This window comes from Dendrobates tinctorius, unplaced genomic scaffold (assembly GCF_039654945.1).
Source record: "Dendrobates tinctorius isolate UK_male_01 unplaced genomic scaffold, ASM3965494v1 ptg000035l, whole genome shotgun sequence".
NCBI classification, from domain to species: Eukaryota; Metazoa; Chordata; class Amphibia; order Anura; family Dendrobatidae; genus Dendrobates; species Dendrobates tinctorius.
This window is the reverse complement of record NW_027361703.1, coordinates 59,572,536-59,599,730: the sequence shown is the minus strand read 5'-3', so window position 1 is coordinate 59,599,730 and position 27,195 is coordinate 59,572,536.

Genomic DNA, 27,195 nt, shown 5'->3' with positions numbered 1-27,195 from the left:
TCATGACGCTTCCGTGGTGTCAAAGATCGGGAAGGGGTTAAAAAGGTACTACTGGCCTCTCAGATCCTCAATATTAATCTGACCTGATAGCAAAATGACTATAGTTGCCCATAGGATATGTCATCCACTTGCCCAAGTAAGTCACAATAACATGTATGGCTATAACATCTTTTTCTTATAAGCACCACTTATTTGTACCATATAAATGAGATTACGTATATACTATTCATCCTATGGGTAATTATAGTCATTTTGCCATCAGGCCAGATTAATAATGAGGATCTGAGAGGCCAGTAGTACCTTTTCAACAACACCAACTTTTCTCCGTCAGTTATAGGGCACTTCTTTCACTGTGGTACCCCTTTGTTTTTGTTGTTTGACTAATTTGGCTTTTTACAATTTAACAAAATAAAGGTTAAGTTTCAATATCCACCTTGCCACACAGATAATCCCGTAATTAGCCCCTATGGTAATAATATCCCCCATCCGGGTTCCTGTGTGTCAAATTCTTGGCTCCAGCCATATGTTCTCCCATCCTGCCATCATGAGTATTCATTCTGCCCCCATGTGATGTCCCATCCTGCCCCATCTGTCCCATGATCCTGCCCCATCTGTTCCATGATCCTGCCCCATCTGTCTCCATCATATCCATCCTGTCCCATGATCCTGCCCCATCTGCCTCCATTGTATCCATCCTGCCCCATGATCCTGCCCCATCTGTCTCCATCCTGCCCCATCTGTCTACATTCTGCCCCATGATCCCGCTCCTTCTGTCTCCATCCTTCCCTATCTGTCTCCATTCTGCCCCATGATCCTGCCCCATCTGTCTCTATCCTGCCCCATGATCCTGCCCCCTGCGTCTCCAATCATGCCCCATCTGTCTCCAATCCTGCCCCAATCTGTGTCCAATCCTGCCCCATCTGTCTCCAATCCTGCCCCATGCATCGCTAATCCTGCCCCCATGCTCCATTCTGCCCCCATGCTCAATTCATCCTCAACACTGCAATTCTCCACTGCAGTTTCTTTATCCAAAAACACTGCAATTCTCCAATGCAGGTTATTCAGGTTTAACACTGCAATCTGCAATTCATTGTATAGTCAAACAGTATGGTAGTACCAACTTCCTAATAATGGGAAGTTTGATTTTATGTAGACATCCACTACATTAGTTCAAAGGGTTATTAGGGTGTGTGTAACTTTGGGGCAGGTTAGGGCTTGCATTAAATGCATTGGCAAACAGTATGGGACTACCAATTTTCTAATAATGGGAACTTTGGTTTCATGTGGCCATCCAGTACGTTGATTTAATGGGTTATTGTGGTGCATGTAACTTTGTGGGAAGGAGTGCCTTGCATTCAAGGCATAGGCAAACAGTATGGGAGTACCAAATTTCTATTAATGGTAACTTTTATTTCTTGTGGCCAGTACGACAGTTCGAAGGGTTATTGGGGTGCTTGTAACATTTTTTTTTTGCAAGGCTGGCCTTGCATTCAATGCATAGGCAGACAGTGTGGCAGTACAAAATTTCTAATAATGGGAACTTTGTTTTCATGTCGTCATCCAGGACATCTGTTCCAAGTGTTATTGGGGTGCGTGTAAGTTTGTGGCAGGGCAGGCCTTGCATTCACTTCATGGGCAAACTGTATGGGAGTAAAAAAATAAGCATAATGGGAACTTTGGTTTCATGTGGCCATCCACTATGTTGGTTCAAAGAGTTATTGGGGTGCATGTAACTTTGTGGCAAGGAGAGCCTTGAATTCAAAGCATAGGCAAGTACTATGGGAGACCCATCTTCTCCTAATGGGAACATTTTTTCTTGAGATCCTCCTGTACATTTCTTCAAAGGGGTATTGGGGTGATTCTAAATTTGGTGCAGGGCAGGTCTTGCATTCAATGCACAGGCTAACAGTATGACAGTACCAAATGAAAAAAACGGGAACTTTGGTTTAATGTGTCCATCCACTACGTCGGTTCAAAGGGTTATTGGGGTGCGTGTAACTTTGTGGCAAGGCGGGCCTTGCATTCAATGCATAGGCAAACAGTATATAAAGTGCTCTCAGTGAGAGAAACAAAATAGGAATCTTGTGGGTATCATACCTTATAATGGCTAACAAATAATAGTGAATGATGTTACAAAGCAAGCTTTCGGGACTGCTTACGTCCCTTCATCAGGCTGATATAAAAATGTAACATCATTCACTATTATTTGTTAGCCATTTTAAGGTATCATACCCACAAGATTCCTATTTTGTTTCTTTCACTGAGAGCACTTTATATATTTTTTTCTACTGGCTAACATGGTACCAAACCACTTTTTTTGTTTTAGGCAAACAGTGTGGCAGTACCAAATAAATAGTAATGGGAACTTTGGTTTCATGTGGCCATCCAGTACGTTGGTTCAAATGGTTATTGGAGTGCGTGTAGCTTTGGGACACAGCAGGCCTTGCATTCAATGTATAGGCAAACACTATTGGAGACCCACTTTCTTATAATGGGAACATTTTTTCATGAGGCCCTCCTGTACGTCTCTTCAAAGGGGTATTGGTGTGTGTCCTAATTGTGGCAGTCCAGCCAGTCACTGCATAGGCAATAACAGTACAGTATAGGAGACCCACTGTTTAATAATGGGAACAACAGAGTATAGCCAGCTGATGGCTCTCTAAGAATAGTGAGGACCGACTGCTGGACCTTTAAGAATAGTAAAGGCTGCCTGATGGCCCTATAAAAATAGGCTTTGTGACTTTCAGAGTCCCTCCTTCATAAATGAAACAGGATGTGTCAGATGATGTGTCATACACCACATGGCCAGATAAGGTTGTAAAATGTTAAAATTACATTTCCCAGTGAATGCATTTGTCTTGGTTGAAAGCAATACTAAAGTTGAAAAACGCATCAAAAACGCTACGTGTGAACATAGCCCAAGTGGTGGAGATACATTTTTTTGGGGGGTTATTTATTTTTCCTTACATACAAATCATTACCCTGGAGAGGATGTTCCTTAACATATTTCCCAGGTTAAGTTTTTGTATGTTTTAGTGTGCACCTGTAAAAGTGGCATAACACTCTGACAACATTGTTCACAGCAGTGACCTAGGAGTCAGAAATGCTTCCAGAGGTCCGTCGTTTTTAGACCCTAAAACGGGGGTCGCGGCAAAAATGCTCCAGTTTCCCATAAACTTATATTAGGCTCGTTGCTCGGGTCGAGCACCCGAGCATTCCAATTTGCTCAACCAAAGCAACGAGTATCCAAGCATTTTAGTGCTCGCCCATCACTAATGTAAGGTTTTTAATATTAGACAGTGTAGAACCATCCCAAACAGGGTCACCTTGCTGATGGTTGGATGGCTTTTATGTTTTTTTTAATCAAAAACCGTGTTTACTAAGAACCCTATGTTATTTAAAAGCACTTTTTCTTTTTTACTTAATTAGTTACAGCAGGGTATATGATCATTTTGTGTCTTGTAGATTTTGTCTGTTTAATGGCCAATGTGAACGTGCGTTTATGTGCTGCATGTATACCAACTTAAACTCAAGCTCAATTTTTATGTGTTCTTTTTTGTGTTTACCCTAGTAATTTCAGGCTCATTTCACTTTTGAACTCAGATCTTAAAAAATACTCAAAACTTTTAGCAGTTAGACTTTGAAAGCATGTACTGTAGACTGTGTACCGGTTTGGTCTCCCCAGGATACAGTGCACTGTGACAAAGAACACGACCAAACAACTCATGAAGGAACTATTCTTTACTCCAAATAGAAAAATATTCAGGATTGAGAGTCCTCAGTAGTTGATACCTTTTAATGGCTAACTGAAAAGATGGTAATACATTGCAAGCTTTCGAGACTACTCAGGTCTCTTCATCAGGCTAGACTAATACAAAATCTGAAGTCACATATTTATGCACAATACAGCCTAGAAAAAATGCAATAGATAAGACAAGTGACATGAAGCAGAACTATCAATATGGGAGAGAACTATCAATATGGCTAACACGGTACAAAGATATACATCTTTCCTTACTCCAAATAGTAATTGAGTTAATCAAATAACACAAAGGAAAACTATGTAAAGTTTCACACACACCTAGTCAGATTCTAGTAGGACATCTGTGCTCCACAACCTGTAGACCAAAAGTGTTCTACAAAATACACTATAATTTCCTTGAACTGTGCATCCATTTGGAAGCTGAGAAGTTAACCAAGGAGAACAATGAAATTAGATGAGTGCCAGGGGCCGACCGAGCAGCGGTGTGCAGCACAGCGGTTCACAAACTTAGCAATGCTCTAACCACCCTTTTCTCCCACCCACTGGTGATTCTCCCAGGGGTTGGTTTTGTTCCAAGTGTTTATATACAGTATAAGTCTCTCTAACACTGTGAGCAATCAGCTCGATTTCTTACAGTTCTTCTAGCACACAATGTATCTGCCTGATAATCTACGTTTGGCGCCAAACTCTCTTGTTCTGCGTGCACACTCCCACTGTGATCACTCAGGTGGGGTCTGAGCTCAGGACTTACTGATTGAAACCTGGTCACGCAAGACGGTGGCTGATCATCCGTTCGTCAAATAACTGAGAGAGAGGATTGGATGCTGGACTTGTCACCTGGAGCATAATTTTAGCCCAATAGGCTAGCAGAAGACCCATCGCATCACAGAAGATGCCTTGGGGGTAATCCAACTCTGCATCCAACTGTAGCTATCCCCCAAAGTACTTTTTTACCTCTATCAGGTGTCACTGAAACAAGTACATGATTCTCCATTACTCTGGTCAGTTTCTGGAACATAACGAACTCTGAGCTTCCATGATGGCAGTAGAGGTCTCTCTCTCATCCTCCTATAATCAGCTCTCTGCTGAAAATAAAAAACACCATGAGGTCTGCAATAGAGTCCGATACTGCACGTCTATTCATTATCATGTCACATGCCACCCCACTAGAAGTCGGCGTCCCCAACACGCCTTCCCAGATGAAATTGTCCTGTGCATACTGTGGTGTGGGAACAACCATAGTGGCTTGAGTGGTCCTTTAGCTTGCTTTCAATTAATTTCTTGCTTTTGCAAGTTTTTGGGAGGTCTCCACCCCTCTCATGTGGGCCATGCACATATAAAGCCGTCTCACCCAGCATGTCCACATCAGACATTACCTCGCTGAATCCTGCTCATATAGGTACTGTTCACATGGTCAAGTTTTAAATATATTGTTTAGGACAGCACTGATGGGTATGCCGTGGCATTTGGTGCAGGGGCTGTGTGGGAAGAAGGGCCCCGCCGAGTGTCCGGGCCGGAACCAAGGGGACCGTCACCTAGGTTCCGGGGGAAACTGTTCCCAGGGGACAAAGTTCAGGGACGGACCGTTGAGATGGACAGATGGGCTGGGGGGGAGCCAGTATAAAAGGGGCAGGGAATGCTAGTCACAGTGAGTCAGCAGACCGGGACAGAAGCAGCAGGAGACCGTGGGAGCGACTGAGAGCTGATCCCTCAGGTCCCTGACCCCCAGCCCACGGTCTGGGACCTGGAAGATGAAGAGGTCTCCCCAACCGCATTCGCGGGTCACCCAAGTAGTGACACTACAGTGGACCCGGGCATCCCAGCAGAATCGACTATCCTACTACCATCCACCATACCCGAACTTCGACGCTCCGAGCGATCAACAGCTGGCAAACCCCCTGAACGTTATGAACAGGACCAGTTCGTATGGCGACAAGGACTGTCATCTCGAAAGACCAACCTGAGTCTACCAAAACCCTCGCCTGAGGACTGGCGAGCATACAGGACAGGAGAGTGTGGGAAGAAGGGCGCTCCCACCGAGTGTCCGGGCCGGAACCAAGGGGACCGTCACCTAGGTTCCGGGGGAAACTGTTCCCGGGGGACAGAGTTCAGGGACGGACCGTTGAGATGGACAGATGGGCTGGGGGAGGAGCCAGTATAAAAGGGGTGGGGAACGCTAGTCGCGGTGAGTCAGCAGACCGGGACAGAAGCAGCAGGAGACCGTGGGAGCGACGGAGAGCCAAAGTAACTTACCAGAGCCAGGAGAGGCGTTCACCTAGGACATCAGAGGGACGGCGCCCAGACGACCATCCAAAAGCCGCTGCCCCGCTTCAACCCGCGGCCACCTCACCCCAGCCCGTGGCTGCGGCATGCCCGCGGTCGCTCGCGGCCATTGCTGCCTTGCTCCAGCCCATGGCTTCCGCCTACCCGCGGTCTCTCGTGGCCGTTGTTGCCTTGCTCCAGCCCGCGGCTGCGGCCTGTCTCCCACCACCCGCAGCCGCCCTGCTCTCACCCATGGCCGCGGCAAGTCCAGTGCCGTCGGCAGCCATCACTGTCCCGCTCCGGTCCGCGGCAAGGGCTGGGCCATTGCTCGCCGCGGATTCCCCGTCGCAGCTGTTAGCTGCACAGGTGGCCTGCCAATCACCACCCCGCATCGCTGCCACTTGCCCTAGTCCGGGGGCTGCGGCCTATCCATCCAAGGACTCCTCCAGGGCCTGTGGTGCCCCGGTGTCACTGGAGCATCGGAACGCTCGAAGACTACGTCAACTCTTCAGTAGCTGGGCCCAGTGGCTGCTACGCCGAAGAACCACCGTCCAGAACGCCGAGGGACGTCAGGATGGCTAAGTTGATTATATAGTTAAGGACCCGTAGTCGGCTATACCGCAGCCCTATAGTGACCGGCTTTCACCAGACTTAGTCATGTTCTACTCTGTTCGGGTTTGCCTGTATTGAGCCCCTGCGAGAGCAACTCTTGTTACCCCTTTGGTTGGTCAGGCTACGACTGAGGACAGTTACGTCTAGGCCTATAAATGTTATTACTAAAAGCACTAAACCGTCTCTGCATCCTGTGTACCTGCTAGCACCACAGTTGGCATAGTCGGCAGGATGCAGTCTCCGAGCACAGACGGTGGTGCGCCCGACCAGAGTGGGGCTGCGGGTGCTGCCGATAATGGGGGGCCCCCACTCCAGCATCTCTCTGGGGGCTATGCTAAGTAACTTGCCCTGGTTTTCTGGCTCCAATACACTGCTGTGGAGCTGGACAGAGTGCATGCGGGGCCTCTTCCGCATGCATCCGATGACCTCCGATTTAGAGGCTGAGGTGGCCCTCATGGCGCTAGATGGGGAAGCCCAGAAGTCAGTGATGTTGAGACCTCCGGGACACCGCAACATCTTTGCCAGGGTCTTGCAGATTCTGGAAGAAACCCACGGGGATCCAACAAACGTGGGAGAGTTGAGGACCCGGTTGTTCAGTCGGATGCAGGGGAGGGAGAGACCATCACCCAGTATATGAACGCTCTCCAGGAGCTATACACAGCCATAGAGCGGAAGGACGGAATAGGGGTAGGGCCCATCGACATTACCCTGCGTGACCTGTTAGTTTCTGGACTCCGGGACCCGATAATCAAGCAGGCATTGCGGGAGCAGATCCGAGTGAACCCACGCATAGCTTTCTCTGAGGTGGGGAGTCAGGCTCGGGTACAAGAGCAGGAGCAGGGGATGACGGTTCCCGTGGGGAAGGCACGGAGCATGGGGGCTTCCGTAAACATTTTCGGAGAGCCTCAGTGGATTGAGGAAGTGAGACAAGAGCTGAAGAGTATCCGGGGCGAGCTGGCCGAAGTGAAGAAGAGAACGGAGCCCGTGCCTGGCCGGCTTGGCTACAATCCCGGGCCCTGGGGGCCTCACAATACCCGGGGTGGCTGGGCCTCACCACCCCGGTGTTATGAGTGTGAAGAACTGGGCCACTTCGCACGAGAGTGTCCGCGGCGTGGGAGATACCCACCCCGGCAGACATTAAACTAGTGAGCTCCGGGCATGGGGGACGCCGCTCGGAGCCGGAAGCCACAACAAGGGGTTGTGGAAGTCCCAAAGATCTGGTCACTAAGTGCCCAATAGTGTGGGCCGAAGTCGAGGGTCGTGCTGTGCAGTGCCTAGTGGATACGGGGTCGCAAGTAATGACCATGCCTGCAACTTACTTCCGGCAGCATTTCCCGGAAGCGGCAAACCCCCAGTGGGGGTCCATGATACGACTAGTAGCCGCGAACCAACTGCCGGTACCTGTCGCCGGAGTGGTGTGGCTCCAGATGATGTTGTGTGGTAAATCCCTCGGCCACCGGGGAGTGGTCCTAGCCCAAGGAGAAACTAACAACCATCATCCAGTTATCTTGGGCATGAACATGCTACGGGACATTGGCAATCTACTCCTCAATGATCTGATGCAGGAGACCCTGAGCCAGTGGGGTTCTTGCACGGCCCAAGGGCAGGTCTTCCAGCGGTTGGTGCGGGAGGCGGGAGTGCTCCAGGAGTGCCAGGAGGGTGAGGCACTGGGCAAAGTCATCGCGCCGGCGGCTCCCCCGCTCGTGCTTCCTCCAGGGCAGATGGTGGTGGCCCTGCCGATCCGCACCTCGATGCCACTGGAGGGCGTGGAGGTGCAGGTGGAACCATGCTACTCAGAGTGCGTGCATCCTGGCATACTGGTAGCCCGCTCCCTGGCAACGGTGCGGGAAGGGACCATCCTGGTGCGTTGTGTCAACCTGGAAGACCAAGATATCGCCTTGAAGCCCCGGGCCGAAATGGCCAAACTAGTAAGGCCTTTGGAGGAGATGCTGCCGGACCCCGCTGTCCAGTTGAAGGTGCAGCCCGAAGATCCTTGGGCAGTAACGGTACGAACCCTACAGACTGCCGTATTCATGATCCAGTAGAAAGGTCGAGCCATCCTGGAGAGAATGCGGGCCGAACTTTCTGGCCTAGCGCCAGCCCAACTCCTCCAGGTAGAGACACTTCTCGTAAAAAAAGACGTCAAGCAGAGACATCTCCTTGCTCGGATAGAACTATTCATGTGCGGTGTGGACATCACTATAAGGGTGAGCTGAATCAACTTTTTTCTATTGAGACACTTCTCGGACAATATTACAGTGTCTTCTCTAGTCATGAGGATGACTTTGGATGTGCCATGGCCATCACGCATGGGATCCCCATGGCAGGAGCGGCCCCCATCCGGGAGCGATATCGGCAAATACCACCGCAGCTATACCAGGAAGTGAAAACCTTATTAGCTCAAATGCTTCAGAAGGGGGTCATATGAGAAAGCCAGAGCCCCTGGGCGGCACCCATTGTACTAGTTCACAAAAAAGATGGCACCCTGCGTTTTTGTGTGGATTACCGAAAGTTGAACGCCTGCACCATCAAGGACTCGTATCCACTGCCCCGCATAGAAGTGTCTCTGTCCACCTTCGGGAACGCAACGTACTTGTCGACTCTAGACCTGGCCAGTGGGTACTGGCAGGTGCCGAAGTCGGAGGAAGACAGAGCCAAGACGGCATTTATACTTCCCATGGGACTGTTTGAGTTTAATCGGATGCCGTTCGGGCTGGCCAACGCCCCAGGAACCTTACAGCGGTTGATGGAGCGGTGTCTGGGAGACCTCAACTTTGAAGTCACGTTGATATACCTGGACGATATCATCATCTATTCCACCACGTTCAAGGATCACCTGCGGTGGTTGGGGCAGGTGCTTGGCCGGCTGCAGAAGTATGGGTTGAAGGTAAAGCCCCAGAAATGCCACCTGTTCCGCACCCAGATCGAATATCTGGGGCATACCGTCTCGGCGGCGGGTGTCAGACCATCCCTGTTAAAGGTTGCTGCCATCCAGGGGTGGCCTACTCCCGAGACGGTGAAAGACGTGCGGGCCTTCCTGGGGTTGGCCGGCTACTACCGTCGGTTCGTGAAGAATTTTGCACACCAAGCCCAAGTCCTGCAGGACCTGCTGAAGGGGACTCCAGCCGGGGCGAATGGACGGAAGGTCCAGTGACAGCAACCGCAAGAGGATGCATTTAAAGATCTCAAAGCTGCACTCTCGGAAGCCCCGGTATTGGCGTATGCAGATTTCTTTCAACCGTTCATCCTGCATACCGACGGGAGCCTCCCGGGACTAGGAGCTGTGTTGTCACAGGTGCAGGACGGCTAAGAGAAAGTGATCGCCCATGGTAGCCGTTCGCTGCATGACTCCGAACGCAAACCGGACAATTACAGCTCCTTTAAGCTCGAGCTCCTTGCGGTAGTGTGGGCAATGACGGAGCGGTTTGCAGAGTACCTGGCGGGCTCCAAAGTGGTGGTGCGGACTGACAACAACCCACTAGCCCATTTGGAGAATGCCAAACTGGGGGCACTGGAGCAGCGGTGGGTGGCTTGGATGGCCAAGTTCAACTACAAGATCATCTACAAAAGAGGGGCTGAAAACGTGCACGCTGACACACTCTCCAGAATCCGACACACCACCCCAGGGAGGAATCGAGATGACAAATTAGTAGGAGAAGAGACGCCGTTCGCTCTCACCACCGCCGCGCTTACAGCCAACGCGCAAGAAGTGCCTCATCCGGGACCCTTAGGGGGAATGCTGGAACAGTCACGTGACAAGTGGATCCAGCAGCAACAGGAAGATGGAGAAATTGGACTCCTGTGCCGATGGGTGGCCACTGGCAAATTGCCCACTGGCTCACAGACACAGACTTTGACCCAGGATATGTTGCTGATGTTGCGCCAGTGGGAGAAACTAGTCATCAAAAAGGGACTTTTATATCACGAACAACGTCTGCTACAATATGGCAGGTGATCTGCCCAGAACCCATCTCAGCCAACTGGCTCGGGAAACCCACGAAAAGGGGGCTCACTTTGGTGCTCAAAAGACTTTGCAATGGTTGCAGCAGATAGTGTACCATCCACGCTTGCATGCTGCTGTGGAAGAAGTTTACCGAACCTGCCGCCCGTGCGAGCTCGCTAAACCTCCCGCGCAACGAGCCCTGGTGCAGACAATTGTAACATCAGCTCCCCTCGAGCTCCTCACGGTGGACTATCTGACCATAGGTCCTGCCTACCAGGGGTATGAACATTGTCTCGTTATGGTGGATCATTTCACCAAGTTCGCCGTGGTCACCCCCACCCGAGACCAGACAGCGGAGTCGGCCGCCTATGCGATTTGTAAAAACTTTATCCAAGTGTACGGCTGCCCGCAACAAATACATTCGGACCAAGGAGCATGCTTCCTACGAAAAGTCATGGAAGAACTATATCATCTGTACGGTATCGATAAGTCACGAACTACACCATACCACCCGCAGGGAAACGGAGCCTGCGAACGATTCAATCGGACACTAATCCAAATGCTGCGTACCCTGGAGAGTGACCGAAAAGCCTGCTGGCCTGAATACGTCCCTGAGCTGGTGTGGGTATATAATAACCGGGTGCACCGGGTGACTGGTTACACCCCCTACTCATTGCTGTTTGGACGGGAAGGCAAAGAAATCATGGAAGTGGAGTTAAACCCGGAGGAACCCGAACCCTGGATTGGAGTATCCTCGTGGGTCCGAAACCACTGGCACCGGCTGCATACCCTCCACCGAATCGTCCATACAAAGCTCCAGGATCTAGAACACCCGGGAGGAGCACTGCCCCCACCAATTGACTTCCAGACTGGGAATCAGATACTCGTACTAGATCAACGCCCCCAAAACACGTTAGAACCACAGTGGGAGGAGAACCCGTATCGAGTGATGCGCCAGATAAGCCCCGACGGGCCTGTGTATGAAATACAATCCGAAGGAAACAACGCACCTCTCACTCGTGTTGTGCACCGTAACATGTTACAGCCTTGTGCGTCTACTGATCCCATGCGACCCGAACTGATCCCTCAGGTCCCCGACCCCCCGCCCACAGTCAGGGACCTGGACGATGAAGAGGACTCCCCAACCGCATTCGCGGGTCACCCAAGTAGTGACACTATAGTGGACCCGGGCATCCCACCAGAATAGACTATCCTACCACCATCCACCACCCCAGAAGACTCCACCATACCCGAACTTCGACGCTCCGAGTGATGAACAGCTGGCAAACCCCCTGAACGTTACGAACAGGACCAGTTCGTATGGCGACAAGGACTGTCATCTCGAAAGACTATCCCGAGTCTACCAAAACCCTCGCCCGAGGACTGGCGAGCATACAGGACGGGGGAGTGTGGGAAGAAGGGCTCCCGCCGAGTGTTCGGGCCGGAACCAAGGGGATCGTCACCTAGGTTCCGGGGGAAACTGTTCCTGGGGGACAGAGTTCAGGGACGGACCTTTGAGATGGACAGATGGGCTGGGGAGGAGCCAGTATAAAAGGGGTGGGGAACGCTAGTCACGGTGAGTCAGCAGACCGGGACAGAAGCAGCAGGAGACCGTGGGAGCGACTTAGAGCGAACGCGACTTACCAGAGCCAGGAGAGACGTTCACCTAAGACATCAGAGGGACGGCGCCCAGACGACCGCCTGAGAGCCGCTGCCCCACATCAACCCGTGGCCGCTACACCTCACCCCAGCCCACGGCTGTGGCCTGCCCGCAGTCGCTCGCGGCCGTTGCCGCCTCGCTCCAGCCCGCGGCTGCAGCCTACCCGCAGTCGCTCGCGGCCATTGCCGCCTCACTCAAGCCCACGGCTGCGGCCTGTCTCCCACCACCCACAGCCGCCCTGCTCTCACCCATGGTCGCAGCAAGTCCAGTGCCATCGGCAGCCAACACTGTTTCTGCTCCAGTCCGCGGCAAGGGCTGGGCCGCTGCTCGCCGCAGATTCCCCGTCGCAGCTGTTAGCTGTACAGGTGGCTTGCCAATCGCCACCCCGCATCGCTGCCTCTTGCGCCAGTCCGGGGGGCTGCGGCCCATCCGTCCAAGGACTCCTCCGGGGCCTGTGGTGCCCCGGTGTCACCGGAGTGTTGGAACGCTCGAAGACTATGTCAACTCTTCAGCAGCTGGGCCCAGCGGCTGCTACGCCGAAGAACCACCGTCCAGAGCGCCGAGTGACATCAGGACGGCTAAGTTGATTATATAGTTAAGGACCCGTAGTCGGCCATACCGCGGCCCTATAGTGACCAGCTTTTGCCAGACGTAGTCGTGTTCTACTCTGTTCGAGTTTTCCTGCATTGAGCCCCTGCGAGGGCAACTCTTGTTACCCCTTTGGTTGGTCAGGCTACGACTGAGGACAGTTACCTCTAGGCCTATAAACATTATTACTAAAAGCACTAAACCGTCTCGTGCCTCGTCACTGCGTCCTGCGTACCTGCTAGCACCACAGCTTTGTATACATTTTTTTCAAAAAACATATCAACTAAATGCCCTGTTATGTTATCATCTTTTTACTAGCACTTGCTGTTTAAATATATTGGTTAGGACGGCTCTGATGGGTATGCCTTGGCGTTTGGTGGAGTGGCTTATTATACATTTTTTGCAAAAAACATATCAACTAAGTACCCTGTTTTGTTATTATCTTTTTACTAGTACTTGCTGTTTATTGTTACATATTTTTTTACAGCAGAGTATTTTTTCACGTTTGTTGTACTGTGTTTCTCTGTGTTTCAGTCTCTTGGTGGTGTGAACACTGTCTTACCGACTTGTTCACTGTATGTGCATGGCCCAGGTGCTTGTATTCAATTGGTTTCTTGCTTTTGCAAGTTTTAGGGAGGTCTCCACCCCTCTCTTGTGGGCCATGCACATATAAAGCCGTCTCACACAGTATGTCCACATCAGACATTACCTCGCTGAATCCTGCTCATATAGGTACTGTTCCCATGGTAAGTTTTTAAATACATTGGTTAGGACTGCTCTGATGGGTATGCCTTGGCATTTGGTGGAGCGGCTTAGTATACATTTTTTGCAAAAAACGTATCAAATAATCACCCTGTTTTGTTATCATCTTTTTACTAGCACTTGCTGTTTATTGTTACATATTTTTTACAGCAGAGTATTTTTTCACGTTTGTTGTACTGTGTTTCTCTGTGTTTCAGTCTCTTGGTGGTGTGAACACTGTCTTACCGACTTATTCACTGTATGTGCATGGCCCAGGCGCTTGTAGTCATGGGAATCACCACCTGTTGGCGGTGCTGCAACAGTGTATATAAATCTTGCAACACAGTAGGCCCTGGATCACACTCCACTTATCTCATTGATGCAGCAGTTTTCCCCCTCCAAGGAAGTCCTTCCCACTCCTCTTGATAGGGCAAAATATTGGCCTTTAAGCAGCGTTTCACATACCTCACATCGCTGTTGTCATTCTGGGTTCTATACCAATCTGCAGGAATTTTCCGAGCACTGTGGATATTCCAGAGGCCACCCCACTTGAATCTACCATGCTATGCTCTGGAACTGGAAGAAAGGCAGTCGGCCCAGGTCAGGGTTTGTGACCTCAAGTTCATCATGGATTCTCATAGCCGGTGGTCCCATCGGAGCCTGAAATAAAGTGTCTGCGTTTCCATTTTCCCTTCCGGAGCAAAACTTGATATCGTAATTGAGCCAGTAGCACTAGCCTTAATGAACTATAGTTTGTGGGTTTATGCTCTGTCTCTCTTAGGGAACGTCTTCAATATGCGACCATTTTTCCTGGCCATCTCGTACCTGTGAAGCAACAGCTGTTCCAGACAAGAGTGCCAAGTCAGTAGCAAACTTTTTGTACACCGTTACTTGCCGCCTTGGCTTTATGAACACTCTGATTAGCAACCAGGGAATAGAGTTTGTGAACTTGATCACTGACAACCTGATGGAACACTTTCAAACAGATCACCGTATTTCATCTGCCTACCACCCACAAACAAATGGCGAGCGGGAACGTGACAATCGAACACTCAGACTATTTCTTTGTAAACTTGTCAATGACCAAGGAAATAATTGGGACCAGTTCATCCCTGGTGTTTTGTTTGCCTATCACACATCAGTGCATGCCTCAACCAAGTGCACTCCATTTGATGTCATGTTCATCCGAACCAAGCTTCCTATCGACCTTGATCCCTCAGAAAATGACACCTCATGTCCCTTCCAGATGATACTAATCCTGATGTACTAAATACACTGACAATCATTCATAAAAAGCTCCACTCAACCATCAGTACCAACATCCAGTCTGCTCAGAAAAACCATAAATGTGCATTTGATTGCCTACACAACAACAACAATGAAATCATTGCGGGCACCATCATTTATATGAAGAATCAACGCCGTATTCATCGCATGGGTTTAAAGATGGAGCAATACTGGGTTGGACTCTAATTAGTTGTTTAATCCTTGACCAAGGGACGAGTAAAACTTAAGAACAATAAGACTGGCAAGATACTGAGCAACACCTATCATGCCAGCAACCTTAACCATCTATTAAATGCCGCTGTCAAATGCTGTCATCGGGCCGGAAATACGCACACTAGTGACCCGCGTCACGTGATCGCGGAACCCGTGGTCTCCTGGACACCTCTATGGTTGTCAGCACCAGATTGCTATGAGCACCACCCAGTGGTTGGCGCTCATAGCAAACCAGTAATTCAGCTACATAGAGGTGATCTGCTCATTGCCTCTATGTAGCTGAGCCGATCGAGTTGTGCTAGCTTCTAGTCTCTGAAGCATGGCAAAAGTTAAAAAAAGGGGTTTAAAAATATTTTAAAAAAATAAAAGTTCAAATCACCTCCCTTTCGCCCCATTCAAAATAAAACAATAAAAATAAAATCAAACATACACATAATTGGTATTGTCATGTTCAGAATCGCCCGATCTATCAATAAAAAAGGATTAACCTGATTGCTAAATGGCGTAGCGAGAAAAAAATTAAAAAACGCCAGTATTACGTTTTTTGGTCGCCACAACATTGCATTTTAAATGCAATAACAGGTGATCAAAAGATCATATCTGTGCCAAAATGGCATCATTAAAAACATCAGCTCTGCACACAAAAAATAAGCCCTCACTCAACCTGAGATCACGAAAAATGGAGACGCTATGGGTATCGGAAAATGGCGCAATTTTTCTTTTTTTTTAGCAAAGTTTGGAATTTTTTTCACCACTTAAAAAAATAAAATAAGATAAAAAAGAACCTAGACATGTTTGATGTCTATGAACTTGTAATGACCTGGAGAATCATAATGGCAGGTAGGTTTTAGCATTTAGTGAACCTAGCAAAAAAAGCCAAAAAAAAAACAAGTGTGGGATTGCAAATTTCACCACACTTGGAAATTTTTTCCATTTTCTAGTACACAACATGGTAAAATCAATGGTGTTATTCAAAAGTACAGCTCATCCCGCAAAAAATCAGTCCTCACATGGCCATATTGGTGGAAAAAAAAAAAGTTATGGCTCTGGGAAGGAGTGGAGCAAAAACGAAAACGCAAAACCGAAAAAAGCTTCGGGGTTAAGATTTAGCAAGATGATGAAACTTCTATACCACCCCAGTCCCCTTATGATTGTCCAAGTGACTCTGCCACGCAGAAACACAGTAAACCAAGACTTTCAACCCACTACCAAGTTCAGGAAGGAAGTATCTTACCTTCACTCTCGGCTTTATGTTTGGTAAGGTGGTGTACTATGGAGCCAAAAGAAAGAGACCTTGAACAACTACGGTGTATATATAAAACCAAAGGTGATGTGAACTGCTACTTCCGGGCCATCAGCTACATCCTGACAGGAACAGAGGACAATCACTCCCTTCTCAGAGATAAAGTCATACACCGCATGAAAACTTAATCCCAAAAAAATGGAGAAAACACCTACTGACGAAGCAACTTGTGAAATGTGCGTTGGAGTGTGGGGTGGCGGTGCCAGCACATCCAGCATGCATTGTTTATTTTTTGTGGCCTAATGGTCAAAATTACTTTTGATATGCATTTTGCACTATGCACTTTGTAATCTCTTCACTGACCAAGCTTTTCTACTATGATGATTATTGATTATATCACCACTATGTGTCCCTGAGATAGCAGGGAAGCAGAATCAGGATAAATAGCATATTTGCACTGCACCTTATATTGAATCAAGTTAGGCTAGTTTCACATTTGCGTTTCAGGGCGCAGCGACGGCCTGCGCACGGCCGCCACTAAGCCCCGCCCCCTGTCGCGCCTCCACCGGTAGCTTCGCCTCCGGACGCATGACACTGTATGCGTCATGCGTCCCCTATCTTTATCACTGAGGACGCAGGCCGTGCGCAGTATGCGCAGCGTCATGCGTCCGAAGGCGGAGCTACCGGCAGAGACGCGGCAGGGGGCGGGGCTTAGCGGCGCCCGTGCGCAGGCCGATGCTGCGGCCTTTAACGCAAATGTGAAATCGGCCTTACTTTGACTCTGCGTCTCTGTATTCCCGGTGCCTCACTCTGTGGCATTCCAATTTCTTATATTTATGTTTTGCTGTATGTGCTGAACTGCTCCCCTTTGATTTTAACATATGTCTTTCTGTATTGTGTCTGTTTTTACTATGATTTGTTTATTGTTTTTAATTTTTGGTGTCTGCACTAAATAAAATATAATGGAATATTTTAAGTGATTTTATTTGTACTCCTTTTTCTTTTTTCAAGTAGTTTTCTTGTTTTAGACCATGAAAATTGCCTTGACAAAAAACTACAGGACTACTTGAATCAAAACGTGAATGAATATGTGACCACCTCTGGCATCTCTTGTAATGGACTCTGGGCAACTGATGTAGAGATCATAGCTACAGCGAATCTGTTGAATTGCGACATTGTCATCCACACAAAAGTCGTTGACTCCATGGATTGGTTGACAAATCCTGCAAGCTTCAATCTGCAGTCAGCAATAGAACATGCACATGCACTTTATTTTGAAAATAAACATGAGTGTTTTAATGTTGTTATCAGTGTTTGCCTTTAAGGGCTCATACTCACAAGACTCTCGCATCATTACCAGGCACTGCCGCAGGCACTCGGATCGGAGTGTTCAGCTGCAAGGTTCCTAAGAACACAGTGGCCTCCATAATCCTTAAATGGAAGAAGTTTGGGACCACCAGAAGTCTTCCTAGACCTGGCCATGCAGTCAAACTGAGCAATCGTAGGAGAAGAGCCTTGGAGAGAGAGGTAAAGAAGAACACCAAGATAACTGTGGCTGAGCTCCACAGATGCAGTTGGGAGATGGGAGAAAGTTCCACAAAGTCAATTATCACTGCAGCCCTCCTGTTGTGAATTCTCTCTCTGGCTTCCCTCTGGTGATTACTGAAGGTAGTGAAGCTGGTCAGATTGAAAGAGGGGTGGCGAGTTCTCTTTCTGGGCTCTCTCTCGTGGTTATTGGAGGTAGTGGAGCTGATCTGATTGACAGAGGCTTGCCACATGATAATGAGGAAGACGATTGGAGATCTAGGGTTTCTGACTGGGATTTAAGACAGCTGACTCCCTCTATCCCTGCTGGTAATTTTCTTCCTGTGCCTTCTGAGGTCTGATGTCTCCTGCTCTTTCTCTGCATGGTTCAGCTAAGTGGTTCATTTGCTATTCTGTTTGCATTCAATGTGGTTTTGTCTATCTCTGCTTTGTGCGGGTCAGCTGGCTCCTGCTGGGGCTGTGCTGAATCACCGCCCATATGTTACTGCTTGTGCCAGTTTGTTTTGTGCCCTGTTATATTGGTCTCTTTTTGCTTTGCTTTCAGAATATACCAGAGTGCTGATATAGTGGGGGGAAAGTCGTGCAACTTCAGTGTTTTTTGTGCCTCAGACGGGTTGGTCTTTTTGCAGGGTTTTTTGAGTGATTGCAGACAGTGTCTTTCCTTTCCTGTCCTGTCTAGTCAGTGTGGGCCCCATCGTTTGCTCAGTCTATTTTTCTGCCTGCGTTTGTGTTTTCATCTTGTCTCACCAACACTGGAAAGGAAATACACTGTCTGCAATCACGCAAAAAACCCTGCAAAAAGTCCAACACATCTGATGCAAAAAACACTGAAGTCACACGACTTCGCCCCCCACTATATCAGCATTCGGCTGTCTTAAATCCCAATCTGAAACCCCAGATCTCCAATCGTCATCATCCTTATCAAGTGGCAAGCCTCTGTCAATCAGATCAGCTCCATTACCTCCAATAACCACCAGAGGGAGCCCAGAAAGAGAACTCGCAACCCCTCTGTCGATCTGACCAGCTCCACTACCTTCAGTAATAACCAGAGGGAGGCCAGAAAGCGAATTCACAACAGGGGCTATCTATTCCTTTGGGGTCTGCTCTGGGGCAGTTTAGATTTCCCCTTTCTTGCTTTAGGCTTAGTTAGCTCTCCGGCTGTGCCAAGGCGTCTAGGATCATCATAGGTATGCTCCACGGCTACTGCTAGTTGTGTGGATAGGATCAGGGGTCTGCAAACTGCTTAGTTACCAACCTCTCTGGTTTTCTGTGGCTTAGCCTGGGCCTGCTATCCTCCTCTGTAACCCAATCATAACACCCTCCACTGTTATGAATGGGTCACAGCGGGAAGGGCGCAAAAGCAGAGGGCGCCAGAGACAGAGCAGAGCAAGCCAGAGACAGAGCAGAGCGCGCCAGACAGAGAGCAGGCTGCAGCACCGTGCTCCCAAACAGAGAGATCTCCCTGTCACAGGACTGGGACTGAAGGAATAGATGTTGAGAGCGCTGTATGTGAGTACGTGGACTCGGTAGCCTCCATGACTTTCCCCCTGAGAGTGCAGAGACAGTGACCCGAGCGCACAGTCCTGGTGACCGCAGTGACAAGCCGGAGCCCCTGAGTGTGGTAAAGAGACTTCACAGCGTGCATAGCATTGTTCCTGCGGAGAGATAGATAAGGTATCATACGGAGTCTTAGAGCAGGGGAAATTGAGGTTTGCAGCATCTCCCTGCTGCTTGCCTTCACCCCTGGAGGCCCCAACTTCATTCAGAGGAGAGACTGTAGAGACTGCAGGCGCCGCTGTTGTCGGTGCCAATGTGGGAGGAGACCCTTTAATCAAGCTTCTATGGACTGATAAGTTATAATAATCCTAGTTTAACGCCTGCATAACTGGATTTCTACTGTTCCATTGTGCTGTTTTCCTGTTTTAAGCTGTTACATTTATCCCCCTACTGCTCATCGCTGCATGGAGAGAAGATCCCTGTAAATAAACCTTTAACTCTCGGTCTGTCTCGGATCCGCGGCAACATCCTCAGCACCTGCAGTTTATTACAAATATATTGAAAAAATAAAAGCAATTAAAAGAGTCCTGTTAATGATATGTAAACAGGATGACTCTTGACTGGGACAAATGCCATTTGTTAAAATGCCAATAAGATCATCAATAATATACATTTTACAAGCTTATCCAGTAAAGAAGCACTCTCGTCATCATTTTTATCCTTGATATATTGCAGTCATCATATTATATGGCACATCATATTTGCCTTTGGCACCACCGTGACACACCATCACTCCCAAGTACTGATAATGGCAGGTCAAGAATCTTGGCGGAGCTCTGCTCCACCCGTGGCTGTTAGATGCATGTTCTGGCTATATGTCGCAGTCATTATCTAGCAATTATGGGGCGCGCTTACCCCATGAGCCTGCTTCATTCAACAGCTTGCATCGTACATGTGGGGAGTATGTCGGTAAGGGTTTAGAGTTCAAATTCATAAACATGATTTAGAACCATGGCAATTGCTCCTATTCATAATTTTCTCCCAGTTGGACAGTGAAGGTAATTTCAAGTTCTAGCTTAGGAGAAATTAAAAAAAAAATTGCAATGAAATATTTTTACCTGTTCCAATAAGCAGTGCATTTTTGTCCCAAGACAATAAAAAAGCAAAACCTAAAACACTTTCATCTGAACTCAAATTCTGAAGATGTAATTTGCTGCTGGAAAAAAATCCAGGAGGATATATTAGCTTTGATATTGATAAGACGTCAAAGATGATGAACTATACCAAAACAAAGCATAATATATTTTATCCTTGGACTTAAATGGAAGTATTTCTTCTGAGCTTGCAATAGATCCCACACCTAATTTATCTTCACAGTCACCATTCTTGAGTAAAAAAGTACATTTTTGTTTCATTCAGGAAAGTGTAATCATGTTATGTCCACTTCATTTTCAGAGTGTAAAAGCAGTAAAAGATTTTTCAGTGTCAAAATATAATTGTCTCTAACAAAACTGACCATAACATTTTATCTTATCATACCACTTCTCTTCAAGGACTCCCTCGAATAAAAGTAAAGCAAAGAAGAACTGCATACTTTATCATCCACACAGTAATAGTGGTATTGATGATAAAATAACAGACATAATTAAAGGGAACCTGCCATAAGGATTTTACACCAAGGGGGTGGGCCTCAAACTCTGTAAAATACCTAAAATAACTTTGTCACCAGGTACTCGCCCTCCCTCTACAACCACCAAAAGAAAAATGGTTCCCACTACAACCACCCACACTATTATGCCCCAAAGTGCTCTCCTGCACAGAATGATGCCCCCATAACACCACATGCAGTATTACTTCACAGGAAATTTTCATGATGACACACACCTTTTAAGAACTTTGCACTCCATTGCATACTATTATATGTTTTTGTCACATCCACTCATCTCTTATTTGTTTGGCTCCAAATTTATTATGCAGCACAACACTGACTCCAAACATACAATCAATGACAACAAACTATCTTTAAACGACCTGGGCAATGTGTCGTCCGGGGGCCATATCCAACCATTTAGCTTTTCCTTTCTGGCCTGTGGACTGAGACAGCCAAAGGGCTGAAAACAATAGCCCACAGGTCACACCGTGCAGCGGCCCTTCTCTACCAGTGTCCCAATTTCATTGCTGTCTGCAGCCTGAAGATGCAGATAGAGGTGGAAGAGTAAGTCGCTGACTCCTTCTTCCACAATTAAGCCTATGATACTCAGAAAGCAGACACATTGACTTCAATATATCATATCTTTATGATATGGGAGCAAGGGAAGTATTTTTTTTATTGTAAGTCCCTTTTGGGGTGCAGTTGTTGGAGCATCATACCATTTGGTTGGCTGTGGTGGCCATCATGCTGTGTGGGGCTGTATTTGGGGGACTGAATTTGGGGATCATACTGTGCATACAATGGCTTTGAGGGTCATCATATCATGTATGAGGGGCTGGGAGGACTATCATACCATGTATGGGGTGCTGTGAGGAACATCATACTATGTGTGAGGGTTGTAAAGACCATCATACCATGTGAGGAGGCTGTGAGAATTATCATAAAATGAGTAGGGATTTTTCATAACCATCATATCAAGTGCGGGGGACTGTGATGACCATCATACGTGTGTGTAGATCTGTGAGGACCAACATACCATATGGGGGGCTGTCAAGACCGTCAGACCATGAGTGGGGGGCTGTAAGGACTGTCTTGTGTGTGAGGGGGCTGCAACAAATATCATACAATGAGTAGCAGGCTTTCAGGACCATCATACCATGTGTGGCAGGCTGTGAGTGCTGTCATACTGCATGCGCAAGAAGGCTGTGAGGACCATCATACTGTCTGGCAAGAGTCTGTATGTGTGGGGGGGATATGTGCAGACTGTCATACTGTGTGATGAGCTATGAGAACCATTATAATATGTGTGGCAGGCTGTAAGCATTGTCATACTCATAATACGTGTGTGGGGAAGGCTGTGAGGGGGCCATCATACTGTGTGGATGGCTGTGGGGGCTGTGTACTAGGCTGTGTGGAGGACTGTGGGTGATCATACCGTATATGTTTGGGGGACTGAGGAAAATTATAATGTTTGTTGTGGTTGTGATATCCATCATAATGTGTGTATGTGTTCCATAATGCTGTCTGTGGAGGGCCATCATACTGTGTGGGGAGCTTTTTGGCCATCCTACAGTTTTGTGCTGTAAAGGCATCACACTGTGTTAGGGGGTTTTGCTGGGTTTTGGGGGTCACCATACTGTGTTGGGAGGCTATGGGGGAAATATACTGCATTGGAAGGCTGTAGAGGCATCATACTATTTGGGGGTTGTGTGGACATCATACTGTGTGGGGGAAGTTGTTGAGGCTCAAGGACTGACTAACAGGAGCATATAATTTATAAACTTTACAAACAGCAGTAAACTATATAGTGTTGATTAACTGCTAGTGGTAAGAATTAGAGATGAGCAAATATCTGAATATTCGGTTCGGGTCACGTTCACCGAATGAGCACATATTCACCAATTAATTCTGCAAATATTCGCCGAACATATACATATTCTTCGTGATTCATTTTTCACTCATCCTTCCCCACACATGTATTATTTCATTATTTATTTTTAGTTTATTTATTCATTATTTATTTATTATTTTCTTTTCTTTGTGTGTACTACTATGATTCATTCTCCATTTCACTCATTCCTTTCATTTATTAGTCCTCCATTCATCCATCCCTTCTATTTCATTATTTTCATGTGATTATTTTCATGTGTCTTTTAGGCTGGTTTCACATTTGCGTTTTTTAGCGCTGGAAAAAAACGCATATGTGCGCATGCGTTTTTTCCCCTATATTTAACATGGGTGCGCATACCTGCGCGCTTGTAAGCGCATGTATGCGATTTTCATGCGCTGCGTTTTTTTGGGGTGTGCGTTTGTATTTTCCAGACGCAGCATGTTGCATTTTTTGGCCCTGCAAAAAAGCGCATGCGCACATATGCGCACGTTTTGCGCTAAAAATGGCCATTATAGCCTATGGATGCGCATATGTGCGCACTGGCATGCTCATGTATGCGTTTTTTTGCATATGCGTTTTTTTTTTTTAACCATGGAATTTAGGGGTTTGGGTTAGAGTTAGGGTTAGTTAAGGGGGTTTAGGGTTAGGGTTAGGGTCAGGGTCAGGGTTAGGGTTGGGGTTTGGGTCAGGGTTAGGGTTAAGTATGGTTTGGTTAAGGGTTAGGGTCAGGGTTAGGGTCAGGATTAGGGTTAAGTATGGTTTGGTTAAGGGTTAGGGTCAGGGTTAGGGTTAGGGTTAGGGTTAGGGTCAGGGTTAGGGTTAGGGTTAGGGTCAGGGTTAGGGTTAGGGTCAGGGTTAGGGTTAAGTATGGTTTTGTTAAGGATTAGGGTCAGGGTTAGGGTCAGGATTAGGGTTAAGTATGGTTTGGTTAAGGGTTAGGGTCAGGGTTAGGGTTAGGGTTAGGGTTAGGGTCAGGGTTAGGGTTAGGGTTAGGGTCAGGGTTAAGGTTAGGGTCAGGGTTAGGGTTAAGTATGGTTTTGTTAAGGATTAGGGTCAGGGTTAGGGTCAGGATTAGGGTTAAGTATGGTTTGGTTAAGGGTTAGGGTCAGGGTTAGGGTTAGGGTTAGGGTTAGGGTCAGGGTTAGGGTTAGGGTTAGGGTCAGGGTTAGGGTTAGGGTCAGGGTTAGGGTTAAGTATGGTTTTGTTAAGGGTTAGGGTCAGGGTTAGGGTTAGGGTTAGGGTTAGGGTCAGGGTTAGGGTTAAGTATGGTTTTGTTAAGGGTTAGGGTCAGGGTTAGGGTTAGGGTTAGGGTCAGGGTTAGGGTTAGGGTTAGGGTCAGGGTTAGGGTTAGGGTTAGTTAGGGTTTGGGTTAGGGTTAAGTATGATTTGGTTAAGGGTTAGGGTCAGGGTTAGGGTTAGGGTTAGGGTCAGGGTTAGGGTTAGGGTCAGGGTTAGGGTTAGTAAAGTCATGGTTTGGGTAGTGTGAGGGGCCACCTAAAAATGTTGGAAAAAAACGCAAACGCGGTAAAAACGCACTGAAAACGCATACAAACGCATAAAAACGCTGCGTTTTTTTCATGCATGCTCATAAAAATGCTTGAAAAAAACGCAGCAGTTGTATGCTTTTGTATGCGTTTTTTCAATGCGTTTTTTTGCGGGAAAAACGCGCTGCAAAAAAAAGCAAGTGTGAAACTAGCCTTAGTCTAAGTCCCATGTAGGTGTTTGTGCACATGCGGGGCTTTCTCTGCCGCTGTTTGTATTCACCGTGGTGTCTTTTCCCTGGTTATGCGCGCTGGGTCATCCCCTGTTCATGTTCTCTATTTAATCAGCTGTTTACATAATTCTATTAGCTATACCATTTTTAAATATATTTGTATTATTAAAAATATTGCTAATAAATTTATATTAATTTTATTTGATTATATTCTTGTCTTTATTGCACAATTTTATTTTGGAGAATTTTATGCTAATTGTGTGCATGACAGTTTTATTGTTTAAAGACAAATCAAAAAAGAAAAAATAGAATGGTACTAAGAAACAGTCTACTTACTAGTGGAGTGGGTGGACTCTGAGTCAGCGACACTTTGCAGGGTGAAAGCACAGTAATGAAGGTGCTTGCTTGAAGAAGCATACATGAGGCAATCCAAAAAATAAGGAAAAAAGCAGCACACTCTGTTTAACGTATCATAAAAACCCTAAGTCCTTTATTTTAGAAAAGTATACATGGACAAGGTTTGTGAGTGCAGGATAAGTGCAGGCATGCAGACAAGACACAGGACTATGGCCGTTTTGCATTAAACATGCTTCCGTGGGTCATTGGACAGGGCTTCACTGCTGTCTTGGGGAAAAGCTCTCTTAAGTTTGTAAAAAAGTTTGTTTCAATACTCCAGCATTCGCGGGTCCCTTTCTAGGGCAGGAGTCATCTGGCAAAATTTTGTTTTATAACGTGGATCTAATAAAGTGGCAACCCAGTAGTCAGCATTATTGCTAATCATAACTATACAGGGATCATGTTGCAGATAGAGCCCGACATATGAGTGCCTTCTTGCTGCACTATCATGAGGTCCGAGATCATGCTGTGTTGGTGACTGTGTAACAATGAAGCTCATTTCCTCCATACCCTCCCGCCAACCCTGAACAATAGAGAGGGGAGGATTATCCTCTTTATCCGACAGTTGCTTGCCCATCACCTCTTCCATTTGGTCCTTGCATTTTGTACCTTCAATAACAGTTTGCCGGTTGTTATCATCATCACCAGTCGCCTCGATCGCAGTACTCCACCCTCCGTTGCCACCTGCCTGTGTAACGAAGGTCTTGAACTTCGAGACAATGTTATCCCTTCTGTAGCCTACTTTGCTTCCTCCTCTTCTTCTGGTACCACCATCTCCTCCCGCAGGCTCCAGCATATACACATGTGGTCAAAATTGTTGGTACCCCTTGTTTACTGATAGAAAAACCCACAATGTTGACAGAAATACCTTGTATCTGACAAAACTAATAATAAATCAAAAATGTATGAAAATGAACAAATGAAAGTCAGACATTGCTTTTCAACCATGCTTCCACAGAATTTAAAAAAAAATAAAACTCATGATATAGGCCTGGACAGAAGTGATGGTACCCCTGAAAATAATGTGACAAAAGAGACATGTTAAATCCCGGTATGTCCACTAATTAGCAACACAGGTGTCTACAATCTTGGAATCAGTGACTTGGCCTGTATATAGGGCTACAGATACTCACTGTGCTGTTTTGTGACATGGTACAGTATGTATCACACTCAACATGGACCAGAGGAAGCGAAGGAAAGAGACTTGTCTCAGGAGATTAGAAAAAAATTATAGACAAACATGTTAAAGGTAAAAGTTATAAGACAATCTCCACGCAGCTTGATGTTCCTGTCACTACAGTTGCACATATTATTCAGAAATTTAAGCTCATGGCACTGTAGCCATCCTCACTGGATGTGGCCGCAGGAAGAAAATTGATGACAAATCAAAGAGACGGATAATACGAATGCTAACTAAAGAGCTCAGAAAAACTTGTAAACAGATTAAAGGTAAACTTCAAGCTCAAGGAACATCAGTGTCAGATCGCACCATCCGTAATTGTATGAGCTAAAGTGGACTTCATGGGAGATGACCAAGAAGGACACCATTGTTGAAAAAAAATCATAAAAAAGCCAGACTGGAATTTGCCAAACTACATGTTGGCAAGCCACAAAGCTTCTGAGAGAATGCCCTATGGACAGATGAGCCAAAAATGGAACTTTTTGGCAAGGCACATCAGCTCTATGTTCACAGACAGAAAAATGAAGCATATCAAGAAAAGAACATTGTTCCTACTGTGAAACATGGAGGAGGCTCTGGTATGTTCTGGGGCTGCTTTGCTGCATCTGGCACAGGGTGTCTAAAATCTGTGCAGGGTAAAACGAAAGCTTAAGACCATCAAGGGATTCTAGAGAGAAATGTGCTGCTCAGTGGCAGAAAGCTTGGTCTCAGTCACAGGTCATGGGTCTTGCAACAGGATAGTCACCCAAAATACACAGCTAAAAACACCCATAAATGGTTAAGAGGAAAGCATTGGATTATTCTGAAGTAGCCTTCTATGAGCCCCGACCTAAATCCTATTGTGCATCTTTGGAAAGAGCTGAAACATGCCATCTGGAAAAGGCAACCTTCAAACATGAGACAACTGGAGCAATCTGCTCTTGAGGAGTGGGCCAAAATACCTGCCGACTGATTCCAAGATTGTAGACACCTGTGATGCTAATTAGTGGACACACCTGGATTTAACATG